This window comes from Neofelis nebulosa, chromosome 4 (genome assembly GCF_028018385.1).
Source record: "Neofelis nebulosa isolate mNeoNeb1 chromosome 4, mNeoNeb1.pri, whole genome shotgun sequence".
NCBI classification, from domain to species: Eukaryota; Metazoa; Chordata; class Mammalia; order Carnivora; family Felidae; genus Neofelis; species Neofelis nebulosa.
Genome location: NC_080785.1, coordinates 166,718,261 through 166,730,263, shown reverse-complemented (window position 1 = coordinate 166,730,263; position 12,003 = coordinate 166,718,261).

Sequence of the window (12,003 nt, the reverse complement as noted above, 5' to 3'; positions counted from 1 at the left end):
CACACTAGAATCCCAGAATATGCCAGCTGGCCTGGGACCTCAGAGGCCCCCCGTTGGTCTGACTTCCTTCCCAAGTCCGGCCTTTCTGGCCTCTGCTGGAATACCTCTGTGACAGGCGCCTCACTACCTCTTAAGGGAGCTGGCGTCACCCTCCCGTTGAAGATAATTTGAAGCACCTTCCCGGTGTGTAGCGTGGAGACTTCCCCTCACGTAATGATCGGGTGATGGAAGTGAGCAGAACTCACTCTCTGGAACCCAGCCCGCCACACCCCTACCCGCAGGGGTGCAGTCCGGACGTCCTGAGTAAGAAACCTGCAGCCTCGTCCTTCCGGGAAGCCTCGGGCAAGCCCTGTGCCTCAGTTTCCCCGTCTGAGCAGCAGGGACATCGGCACACGGTGTCCTGGCCTCAGAGCTCCAGGTTTCTGAACCCCTGGAGGTGAAGGTGGCGTGGGAACTTTGGCCCTGGAGTCCCTGCCTCTGAGGATTTGGGGCCAAAAAACAGGAAGGCCTTGCGTGGACCAGCGTGGCTTCCTCTCCATGACCCTGGGCTTCCGGGATTTGTGACTCAGCAGACGCCCGGATCCCACATGTTCGTGGGACATGGTTCTGCTTCCTTAAGAGCTTCCTTCCCTGGCCCCTCCCCTGCTCCGGAGCCACCCATGGCTCCCAGTGACCCCGATCTAGGCCCCGGGCCACGGCCACCGCAGAGCAGTCAAGTCCCACAACCCTCCTGCTGCTGGACCCCTGACCTCCTCCCCGACACCTGCCTGGGTCACCCTGGCCTCTCAGGGATTCTGTCCTTTTTTTTGTCTTTCAAACATTTTTCTTTTGCCCTTTTATTAAATGTATATAATATAAATTTACCATCTTAAAAAACCTTTTTTTACATTTTTACATTTATTTTTGAGAGAGAGAGAGAGAGAGAGAGAGAGAGACAGAGCACAAGTAGGGGAGGGGCAGAGAGGGAGGGAGACAAAGAATCCAAAGCAGGCTCCAGGCTCTGAGCTGTCAGCACAGAGCCGGACGCGGGGCTCGAACTCACGGACCGCGAGATCGTGACCTGAGCCGAAGTCGGCCGCTTAACCGACGGAGCCCCCCAGGCGCCCCCTAAATTTACCATCTTAACCATTTTTAAGTATACACGTCAGTTAAGCACATTCACGCTGTCGTGCAACCACCCCCACCCTCCGTCTCTAGAACTTTCCATCTCCCCAGACTGAGACTGTGTCCCCATGAAGCACGGACTCCCCGCCCCTGCCCCAGCCCTGGCTCCCACCATCTACTCTCTGTCTCTGTGGACGGGACGCCTCTAGGACCCCCTGTGCGTGGGGTCACGCGGGACGTGTCCTTCTGTGTCCGGCTTCCGTCACCGCGCACAGTGTCCTCCGGGTCCATCCACGTGGTGGCGGGCGGCAGGACGTCCTTCCTTCCTAAGGCTGGATCATATTCCAGCGTGTGGATGGACCACATTTTATTTCTCCATCTACCTGTCGACGGAAACGTGTGTTGTTTCCACCTCTTGGCTATCGCGAGGGATGCTGCTGTGCAGGTGGGTTGGCAAACATCTCTTTGAGACCCTCCTTTCAACTCCTGTGGGTGCATGCCTAGGAGTGGGGTCAAACAAACCTTCCATTCCATTCTGGAGCCTGGCTCCGGAGCCAGGCTCCAAGGGTCCAAATCCCAGCTTTGCCATTTCCAGGCTGCGTGACTCTGGCCAGGTTACCCCCCTGCCTCTGGACCTCAGTTTCCTCATCTGTAAACTGGGCACAGTGACAGCACTGATCTCATAGGCCTGTGGTGGGTGTTAGCACACCATAGGTGCTCAATAAATGCTGACTATTCCGATTCCTGTTGTTGCTGCTGGCATAGTAAATATCAGAAGCGAGGCTGGGGGGTTCCCAGGAATTACTTCACAGAGCCCCCCGGTGGCTGTAGTAGGAGGGGTGGAATATTCGGCCCATTCTGCAGATGTGAAGGCTGAGGGTCCAATTCGGGGGCTATGGCCCCACGAGAGAGGATGTGGCAGCTGGGTCGAACCCAGCGCTCTCTGGCTTCAGGATTCTGCTCCTAGCTGTTGAGCATACAACCGGTCGCAAGATTAATAATCACCCAGGCCATTCCCTCGACCCTCCACCCAGAGGGGCTGGCAGTAACTTCAGACCCAGTGCACGGATGGGCAGACCGAGGCCCTGGTTGGTGTGGGACCCCACGGCTAATTTCTTCTCCTGGTTTTCTTAACCTTGTGATGCAGCACCTCGAGGCTGGGAAGTTCATTTCCTCCTCCTGTCCACCTGCCCCCTGCCCCACGGATCCATCCAAGGACCCCTGGGTCCCAAACTGGCCTTCTCTCGCCAGAACCCGCTGCTCCTACCAGTTTCTAGACTTAAGGACAGTCCGGTGGTCCCCTAGGCAAAGAGTGGGGTCTCGACCTCCCCGCCCCTCCCCTGCCCTGAGTGCTCTGTAACCCAGCTCCCGCCTCCAGTCCCGCCTCCTGCCCCTTCAGTATGCCCCTCGAGGTAGCGAAGGAATCTTTCTAGAATGCAGATCTCACCAGGGTCTCTTCCCCTTGGCACCCGTGGCATTCACGCGCCACTGTTCTCTCGGGGCGGGGGGGGGGGCTGTCCTGGGCACCGTGGGGTGTCGAGCAGCAGGCTGGCTCCCACCCACTTGATGCCAGGGTGCCCCTGCAGTGTGACAACCACAGATGTCCCCAGACATTGTCCAGTGTTCCCTGGGAGGCAAAATCACCCCCAGCTGAACGCTTCTGCGCTAGACCCTTCTATGGCTCCCCAGTATCCTCAAAATGACATCCCAGCTTCTCCCCACCTTTCCATCTCCACCCCTGGACATCTGCACACGCTGTTCCGTCTGCCTGGCTCACCTTCCTGCTCCCAGTAGCCTGGTAAACTTGTTTTTCGGGTCTCAGCCGCCTCTTCCAGGAAGCCTTCCCAGATCACCCCAAATGGGCTTCCTCCAGGTTCCTAGGGGCCTGTGTGTCCCCCATCAGTGCCCTGATCAGCCTACCAGCTGTCCGTCTTCCTCACTGGACTGTGAGCCTCCTGAGAGGGCAGGACAGGGTCTTGGCTGTTATGTGTCCCCACCACCCAGGGCAGGGCCCGGCATACAGTGGGAGCTCAATACATAATCAAGGCAGCAGGAGTGCCTGGGTGGCTCAGTCGTTTCAGTGTCTGGCTCTCGGTTTCAGCTCAGGTCATGATCTCCTGGTTCATGAGTTCGAGCCCCACATCGGGCTCTGTGCCGGCAGCTGGGAGCCTGGAGCCCGCTTCGGATTCTGTGTCTCCCTCTCTCTCTGCCCCTCCCCCGCCCCCGCTCTGCCTCTCTCTTTCAAAAATGCATAAACGTTATAAAAAAAATTTTTTTTTAATTAAAAGAAAAAAATACAGGTGGCAAACGCCAAGCACCTGCTCCTCGCCAGGCATTGCAAAAACCGAAGCGGACTCATTGAATCCAAGCACAACGCAACCCAAGAGGTGGGTGCCGTTAACGTGCCCCTTATGCAGATGGGGAGACTGAGGTGCGTTGGCCCAAATGGAAGCACGGAGCTGAGACTGAAACCTGTTCGGCCCACATTAGTTATTTGGATTATAATGCAGAACTGAAATCCACATGCCCTTTCTGGGAAGCCCGGGCTCCTCGGGGGCCCACCCGCTGCGCGTGGCCTCAGTTTACCCCCTGACCCGGGGTTATGGAGGCCTCAGCACGTCCCCCCCCCCCGTCCCCCCCCAGACCATCTGCTCCTCTCCATGAAACTCGAGGCGCCCCTGCCAGCAGCCCCGAGGACAGACACTCGTGCCCTTGGGGAGCAGAAGGGACGGTCATAGAGCAATAGAGCGTCAGCCCCCATCCGGGAGGGCTCACGCTGGGGCAGGGCCTCTCCCCTGGAACCCCGACCATCGGGCCACCTCTTGGCGCACCCTCCCATTGTACAGACGGGAAGACTGAGGCGGACGGAGACATCCCTCAAGCCTTCTCCACCTCCTCCGCTGGTCCGGAGGCCCTCCTGTCTGCCCCGCACCGTACCGCTCTGAGGCTCGGTCCAGTTTCTTTCCGGAAAACTCCCACCCGGCCCTCCTTCAGGCCCAGGCCTCGGGACTACGCTCCCCGCCCCACCCCCACCGGCACTTCGGTATAAATTTTAGGATCAGCTGGTAAGTTGCAAACCACAGAGAAAACATAAAACCTGGCGGGGTTTTCCCCGGAACGGTGCCGATCATACAGATCAGGTGGATGTGCTGACTGCCAGTCGGTGCTCCCCCCGCTCCTCCCTCCCCCCTCCGCCGTCATCCCTGCCTCCGCTGATGCCTCAGGCCCCGCCTGCGGATCTTCCCCCCGCCCCCAGCCTCATTCCCTCACCCTCACGCCCAACGCCGGCAAGCCCCGTGGGCCCTGCCTTCACAGTTATCCGGAATTCTCACCCCTTCCCTTCCCAGTCCGCTCCCGGGGCGCCCGCCTCATCTACCGCGCGGACCAGCGCGGTCCCCCCGCAACCCCGGTTCTCAGGCTCCCGCCCTCGCCCCCAGCCGTCCTCCCCGCAGCGGCCACCGGAGGGCGCCCGTGAGCACCGGAGTCAGGTCCCGCCCCGCTCCCCCCCCCGCCCCCCCCCCCCGCCTCCGCCCACAGCCCTCGAGGGCTCCCACCTCCTTTCACCTTAGTAGCCCCTACCCTTTCCCCGCACCCCTGCTCCCCTCCCTACCCGGTGTCACACTCCCAAAGGGTCCGATTTAGCCCGTTTGCCACTCCTCAGACCTGTAGCATCAGCGTCACTTGGGAGCCCTTAGAAATACAGAATGGGGGAGGGGGCGCCTGGGGGGGGGCTCGGGGGGGCCAAGCGCCCAACTTGGGCTCAGGTCATGATCTCGCGGTTCCCGAGTTCCAGCCCCACGGTGGGCTCTGTGCTGACAGCTGTGAGCCAGCAGCCTGATTTCGAGTCTGTGTCTCCCTCTCTCTCTGCCTCTCCCCCGCTCACGCTCTGTCTCTCTCTCGCTCTCAAAAATAAATTAAAAAAAAAAAATTCTTTTTTTTTTTTTTTTTTTTAGAAATGCAGAGTCCCAGGGCCCCACCCAGACCTGCCCAACCGGAGGCCGCTTGTAGTCAGATCTCGCAGGGATCGGGGCGCACGTCAAACTTTATGCGTCGATACCTAGTCGCCCACCCATCCGCCCCCCCTGGACGCCAAGCCCTGTGACGGCAGGCAGTCTTGGGTGTGTGTCTGTCCACTGGGGTCCCCGCAGCGTCTGGCACACCGTCGGTGCTCAATAATGGCTCGTAAGTGAAGGCACCAAGTGTCAGCATCAGGGCTCGAATCCGGATCTGCCCTCCGCCCTGGTTCCACTTTGCCTGTCACCCCCACAACGCGCAAGTGTCTGCAGGTGTGTGGGTCCTCCCCGCGGACGCCCCCGGGCCCCTGTGAGCTTCTGTGTGTTCACGCGTATCCGTAGATGCGCCCACGGCACACGCGTGTGCCCCAGCAATGGCAGGCCGTCTGCCTGTGTGTGCACGCACCCCCCGTGAGGCTGCTGCCTGCGACCCCCACTGATGGCTTTCTGGCCCTCAAACTGTCTCCAAGGGCCTCAATTAACTGTGGGCACCCAGCTGGCCAACCCCGGGGTCTTACCCACCCTCCCACCCCACCCGGCCTCATCTCTGGTGGGTTGGGGAAACTGAGGCCCAGAATGAGGGCTGGACAGAAACCCTGCCAGCTGAAGAACTCCAGGGCAGCAGGCCCCGGTCCGAATCCCGGCACTGCCTCCTCCTGTCCGCTGTGAGCCCTCCGACGGCCCCTTCCCCCGTGTGGGCCTCAGTTTCCCCACCTATAAGCAGCAGGCGGCCACGAGCCCAACCCGACACTGTTGCTGTGGTGATAGGCAGGCATAATCCAGACCAACGCCATCCAGCAGAAAGCTGTGTGCACACATGTGTCACTTTGAATTCCCTGGTGGCCACACTCAAAGGGGGAAACTCATTTTAATCATTTATTTAACCCAATGGATCCAAAATACTGTTATTTCCACAAGTAATCAATATGAAAATGATTAACGAGACATTTCAACACGCTGTTTTTCGCGTTTAGTCTTTGGAATCTGGTGTTTCACACTGAGAGCACATCTGGATTCGGGCCGGCCACACGTGATTCAACAGCCACACGTGGCCAGTGGCCCCGGACAGCCCAGCTCCAGAGGAAGCGCTGAACAGGGTGACTGGCCCACAGTGGTCACTCCTATCATTGTCGCTGTTATTTAAAAAAAAAATTTTTTTTAATGTTTATTTTTTATTTTTTTAATTTATTTTTGGGACAGAGAGAGACAGAGCATGAACGGGGGAGGGGCAGAGAGAGAGGGAGACACAGAATCGGAAGCAGGCTCCAGGCTCCGAGCCATCAGCCCAGAGCCCGACGCGGGGCTCGAACTCACAGACCGCGAGATCGTGACCTGGCTGAAGTCAGACGCTTAACCGACTGCGCCACCCAGGCGCCCCTAATGTTTATTTTTGAGAGAGAGAGAGAGAGAGAGAGAGAGACAGAGCATGAGCGGCGGAGGGGCAGAGAGAGAGGGAGACACGGAATCCGAAGCAGGCTCCAGGCTCTGAGCCATCAGTACAGAGCCCGACGCGGGGCTGGAACTCAAGGAAACGCGAGATCGTGACCTGAGCCAAAGTCAGATGCTCAACCGACTGGGCCACCCAGGCGCCCCTATCATCGTCGCTGTTATTATGCAAACATCACCCCTGATTTCCAAGTGCAGGTTGGGGGGTGCGGCCACTGCTCCTCAGGAATAAGCGGGGGGGGGGGGGGGGGGGACGGGGCGGGGACGGGGGGGCCCTGGGGGAGGCCTCCCATCCTCTGGGCCTTAGCAGGGAAGTTCTCCCAGAAACCCCTCTTGCTTCCAGAGGCTCCCAGAAGCAAAAGGCCTGGAGGTTGGAGTTTCGACCCCAAGCTGGGCATTCCCCGCCTGGGCCTTTGAGAATTTCGCCTCGAAGGTCAGTGCCACCCTCCTCTCCGACCCCCCTCCCCGCAAGCAACTCTTTCCCGGGCTTCACAAGCTCAGCCCACACCCTGCTCAAAGGCCTGCAATGGCTCCCTAGTACCCCCACGGAAGAGAGAACCGATTTCTATCCGCGGACATTTCAGGACACCTCCTGCCCTGGCAATGACCTTAATCTTCACTTGCCCTCATCTTCTGCCACGCATGCCCAGAATTCACCAGTCCCACATCAGGTCTTTGCTGAGGCTGTCTTCCTCTGCCAGGGACGTGGTCAGCCTTCCCAAGGCCCAGCTGCTCCCCAGGAACCCCTCAATCACCCAGACATAGTAACCTGGCTTTCCCTCCTTGGAGTCAACTCCTGCTCGCCATCCCTATGAGCTACGTGCGGATGTCCCCTCCTCCAGGAAGCCTTCCTTGACTGCCCTGGCTGAGCCTGACACTCCCTGGGCTCCCGCACCCACCACCCCTCCCCATCCTGGAGGCGACTCCCCAACTCTGGCTCCCTGTACCTTGGGAGCTATTCAGTTACTCATGAGAGGAGCAATTATTGAGTGTCAGCTGTATGCTAGGCACAGTTCCAGGCAAAGCCCCGCCCCTGTGGGGCTCCAGCGGGGAGACAGGGGCACGCGACTCGGTGACTCGGGGCCAGGCTCGGAGCCCCTGTTTCTCCATCTGCCACGGCAAGGATGGGGGCGGGATGCCCGTTTCCAGTTCCATAGAAGGAGCTCCTGACAGCCTGACCGCCCCAGGATTCCGGCTCCGGGGCCCGGTGTCCCCGGGGGGATCGAGTAACCCGGCCCGGCAGCCGGCCCCTGTGCCATCCAGGTCCAGTTACCGGCTCTGCTTACAGCTGCCTTCTCCAGCTGCCTCAGTCGCCCCCGGTCTCAGCCCAGCCGGGCTTCGGGGCTGTCTAGGAACTTGGCAGAGCCCCCAGAGGGAGTCCCTGGGGCCCTGGCCACGGAGGGGCTGGGAGAGAGGCCCCCTCGCCCCCCGACGCCTGCCCGATGCCGATTCACTCATCCCTCCCCGGCCCGGGACACAGCGGCCTAGCCTTCAGCTTCCTCCCTCTGCAAATCGGGGATGACGGCCCCAGCTCCGGGGCGCACAGTCGGTGCTCCACTAACACCGGCTGGACCAGTGTCCCGCGAGCAGTCCCTACTTGTACAAAAAGCCGCAAGGACACGTTTTGCTCCAGACTCTCTGAGCACCTGCTCTGTGCACCTTCACGGCAGGAGTCTCGGTGGTGATCATGCTCGGGGGTGGGGGGGTCGCGGGGGGCTCGGCGCAGAGCCGGGCAGGCAGGAAACGCGCAGTTCGTGCTGAACTTGGAGGGGACAGAACTCAAGAGTACCCGAGTCACCTCCCGCGTCCGCCCCCCAGCGGCCCAGCAGAGCGGGGACCTCAGCTAAGATTTTATGAAACCCCTGCGGTGCCCCACGCTTCATTCACACTTCCTGCCCACCCCACCCCAGTGGGGCAGAGACCGGCACCATCACCCCCATTTCACAGGTGGGAAAAACGGGCCCAGAGAAGTCAAGCCACGTGGCCAAGGTCACGCAGCCCACAGAAGGGTGCGGCCGGGATCCGAACCCGGGCCGCGGGGCTAGGCTGCCTCTTGCCGCGGGCCCACCAAGTGCCATCTGGCCACGAGCCTGCACAGCCTCAATGAACGTTTTGCGGATAAGTGAGCGGAGACCCGGAGAGAGGCTCTCCTGTCCCCAGGCCACTCGGGGAGCCAGCGTGGAGAACAGGTGGCAGGGGCACGACGGCAGGACCTCAAGTAGGGGACACGGACAGGCTCCCGGGGCTCCAGGCCCAGACGGGGAAGGGTGGGGGGGCTCCCGGGTAATTAATTTTAATCACTGTTTGGAAATTGGGCCGCCAGGAGGCAAATCGGAAGCAGCAACTTGTAATTAGGAACGGGGAAGGGGGGGCTCCTTTCTCCGTGATGCGGCGACCATTCTGAGGAAATTAAAGTGTCATTTATACCCAGCGGGTAATTAGAGGGCCCAGGAGGGGGGCCACTCGAGGGGGCTGGGGGCTCCTAGGGAATCCAGAGTGAGGCTGGGGTTGGGGGGGGCAGACACCCACAGATTCCCAAGTAGGCCCGGGGGGGCAGACGGACCCCGCGCTCAGCCCCAAGTTGAAGGAGATACACAGGAGCTGGGCCCTGCTCTTGGGGCCCAGTTTAGGGGGACAGAGGGGTATAAGGCTTGGCCCCAGGGGGTCCACTCCTGGGAGGACAAAGAGATACGGTTCTTGCCCTTGGGGTCCAAGAAGACGGCCAGCCCGGTCCTCCTTTCTTGGGATTCTGGGAGCCCTCCTCTCCCCCCCACCCAGTCTCACCCCTCCATCCCGAATTCCTCCAGTCACTTTGCCCCTCCCCAGAGGCGCCGTCTGGAAGGCCACAGGGATCCCCAAGGGGGACGGGACCAGAAGGACAGGTCTGCAAGGGGACAGCGTTTAAGAGTTGCTGGGTGGCGGGCAGGCGGGGCTGGGCTAAGTGTTGCTGGGAAAGGATGAACTTGAAGAAGACAAAGGCGGGAGAGAGGTCCTGGGGGACGGCCCTGGGGTCAGAATGGACCACAAGTCCTGGTGAGTCAGGGCTCAGGAATGGCAGAGAACCGGCGCATCAGTGGAGAAAAACAGTGAGGGCCGGAGGCCCCTGCTTGCTGGGTGACCCCGGGAGATTTGCCACCCCGGTCTGTGCCTCGTTCCCCCCAGAGCTCAGACCTGCAAAGGGAAGTAAGAGCAAACGCTTCGGGCCATGTATTGTGCCCCCAGCCCGGTGCTGCGGCCACTACAGAAAGCACCAGTGGGGTCGGTGGGAGAAACTGAGGCCCGGGGTGGGTGAGTGACAGGCCCAACGTTGCACAGCCAGGAAATGGCCAAGCCAGGACTTGAACCCAGGCCAGATGGTGTAGCCACTACACTCTTAAGCCCAGTACTCCCTACCCCTCAGAGAAAGGGGCCCTCAGTTTCTCGCCACATCCTTCTGTAGGCAAGTCCCAAGTCTATCCCATGCGCCAACTCCTTTCCCTCTCTCCTGCCGCAGCCTGTCTGGTCCCCAGCATCGCTCGCCTGGACCCGCGCAGTGGCCTCCGCCCTGGCCTCCCAGCTCCCGGCCCTTGCCGCTCCCAGACTGTCTTCCCCACGTCAGTCATAAGAGGGCGCCAGTGAGCACCTTAGTCAGGTGCCGCCCTCCCTCCTTGGTCCTCAGCCCTCCAGGGTTCCATCCTCACTGGGGGTAAAAGCCCAAGCCGTCCCCTGAGGCCCCCAAGGCCTTGCACAATCTGCCCCCCCTCTTTCCCCCTCTCCCCCTCACTCTGTTCCGGCCACACGGGCTTCCAACGCACCTGGTACGGTTCTGCCCCAGGGCCTTTGCACTGGCTATACCCTCTTCCTGGAATGCTCTTCCTCCAGATCTCTGGCCCCTTCTCATTTTCCGGGTCTCCGCTCAGACGCCACCTCCTCAGAGACACGCTTCTTTGACACCATCGGCTAAAACAGCCCCGTCCTTCTCAGCTACATCATCCCGGATGATCGTCTTCAGCAAACTTATACTGAATTTACTTTACCTCCCTAGTGGGGATCCGTGTCCCCATCCGGCTGTGAGTTCGACAAAGGCAGGGCCCGATCTGTCTTGGTCATTGCTGGGGACCCAGCACCTAGCACATGGCAGACACTGATTAAATATGTGTCAACTCATCAGATGAAAAGCAAAGACCGCACAGCACCAAGCGAGGTCGGGGCCAGAGGCTCCAAGTTCCTGCTTTTCAAACTTGTTACTTTTTCTGAAGAAAAACAACACGACTTTGCCCTGTCATCTTGCCTGTGTCTCCGTCTTCAAATGGTCAACCGTAAAGGAGAGAGAATAGTATTTCTGTTTCACAGATGGGTACACCGAGCCTCAAAGAGGGCAAAGCCATGGATTCCAACCCAGGTAAGTCTGATCCAGGTTCAGCCAGGGCCAAGGTGCATCCTGGGAAATGTAGTCCTCACCAGCCTCGGCCTCCCTCCCGGCAGGCCCTGGGACGGCCACCAGTGAAGGCTCACAGAGGCAGAGCCGGTGGGGGGCCCCGTATCCCTGCCCAAAGGAATGGAAGAGGGGTCTCTGGCCTCCCAAGTCACCTCTGTAGCATAATCTAATGGCTGTCACTTTACGTGGACATCCCCCAAGGCCAGGTGACAATGACCGTGCTAATGAGAGAATACGTGGCTCGGGTCCAGACCTATCAGGCCACCCGCTGAACCTTGGCTCTGACGGGCCAGACCTGCGCTGTGGGCAACGGTGGGGGTGTCTAGGACGGGGGGGGGTCGGTCTGCAGCCGGCTCCCGGGGAATTCAACCACAGGATGGGGGGCAGGTGGCTGGAGCCCGCGTCTGGGGCTGCCTTGAGCCTCAATTTCCCTACTTCTGCTAAATGAGGCCACGCTCGCGGTCAAACCATATCACTGCTGGGCCTTGGAGGAATCCGCCTACGGGTCCCCTAGCCCCTCAAGTGGCTTAGACTTTCAGAATTACCGGATCCTAACCATGACAGTTCAAAACACCCACGGCACCTGGACATTGAAAAGCAACTCGGAAGGGGGCGCCCGGGGTGGCTCCGTCGGTGGAGCGTCCGACTCCGGCTCAGGTCGTGATCTCGCGGTCCGTGGGTTCGAGCCCCGCGTCCGGCTCTGTGCTGACAGCTCGGAGCCTGGAGCCTGTTTCGGATTCCGTGTCTCCCCCCGCTCTCTCTGTCCCTCCCCTGCTCACGCTCTGCCTCTCAAAAATAATAAAGAAACATTAAAAAGTTAAAAAAAAGAAAAGAAATGTGGAGGGTCACCTGGGCCCTGACCGATGCCAGAATGATTTTTCCAGGGTTCTGCAAAGACGGCTGTCCAACCTCTCTCGGGACAGACAACTCTCCCCCCCGCCCCCCAACCCCTCATCAGGCAGCTCCCTTGGTTTCCAGGAGCCTGGTAGCTACCCTTCCTTCTGGCTGCTCAAGGTCTAAAAC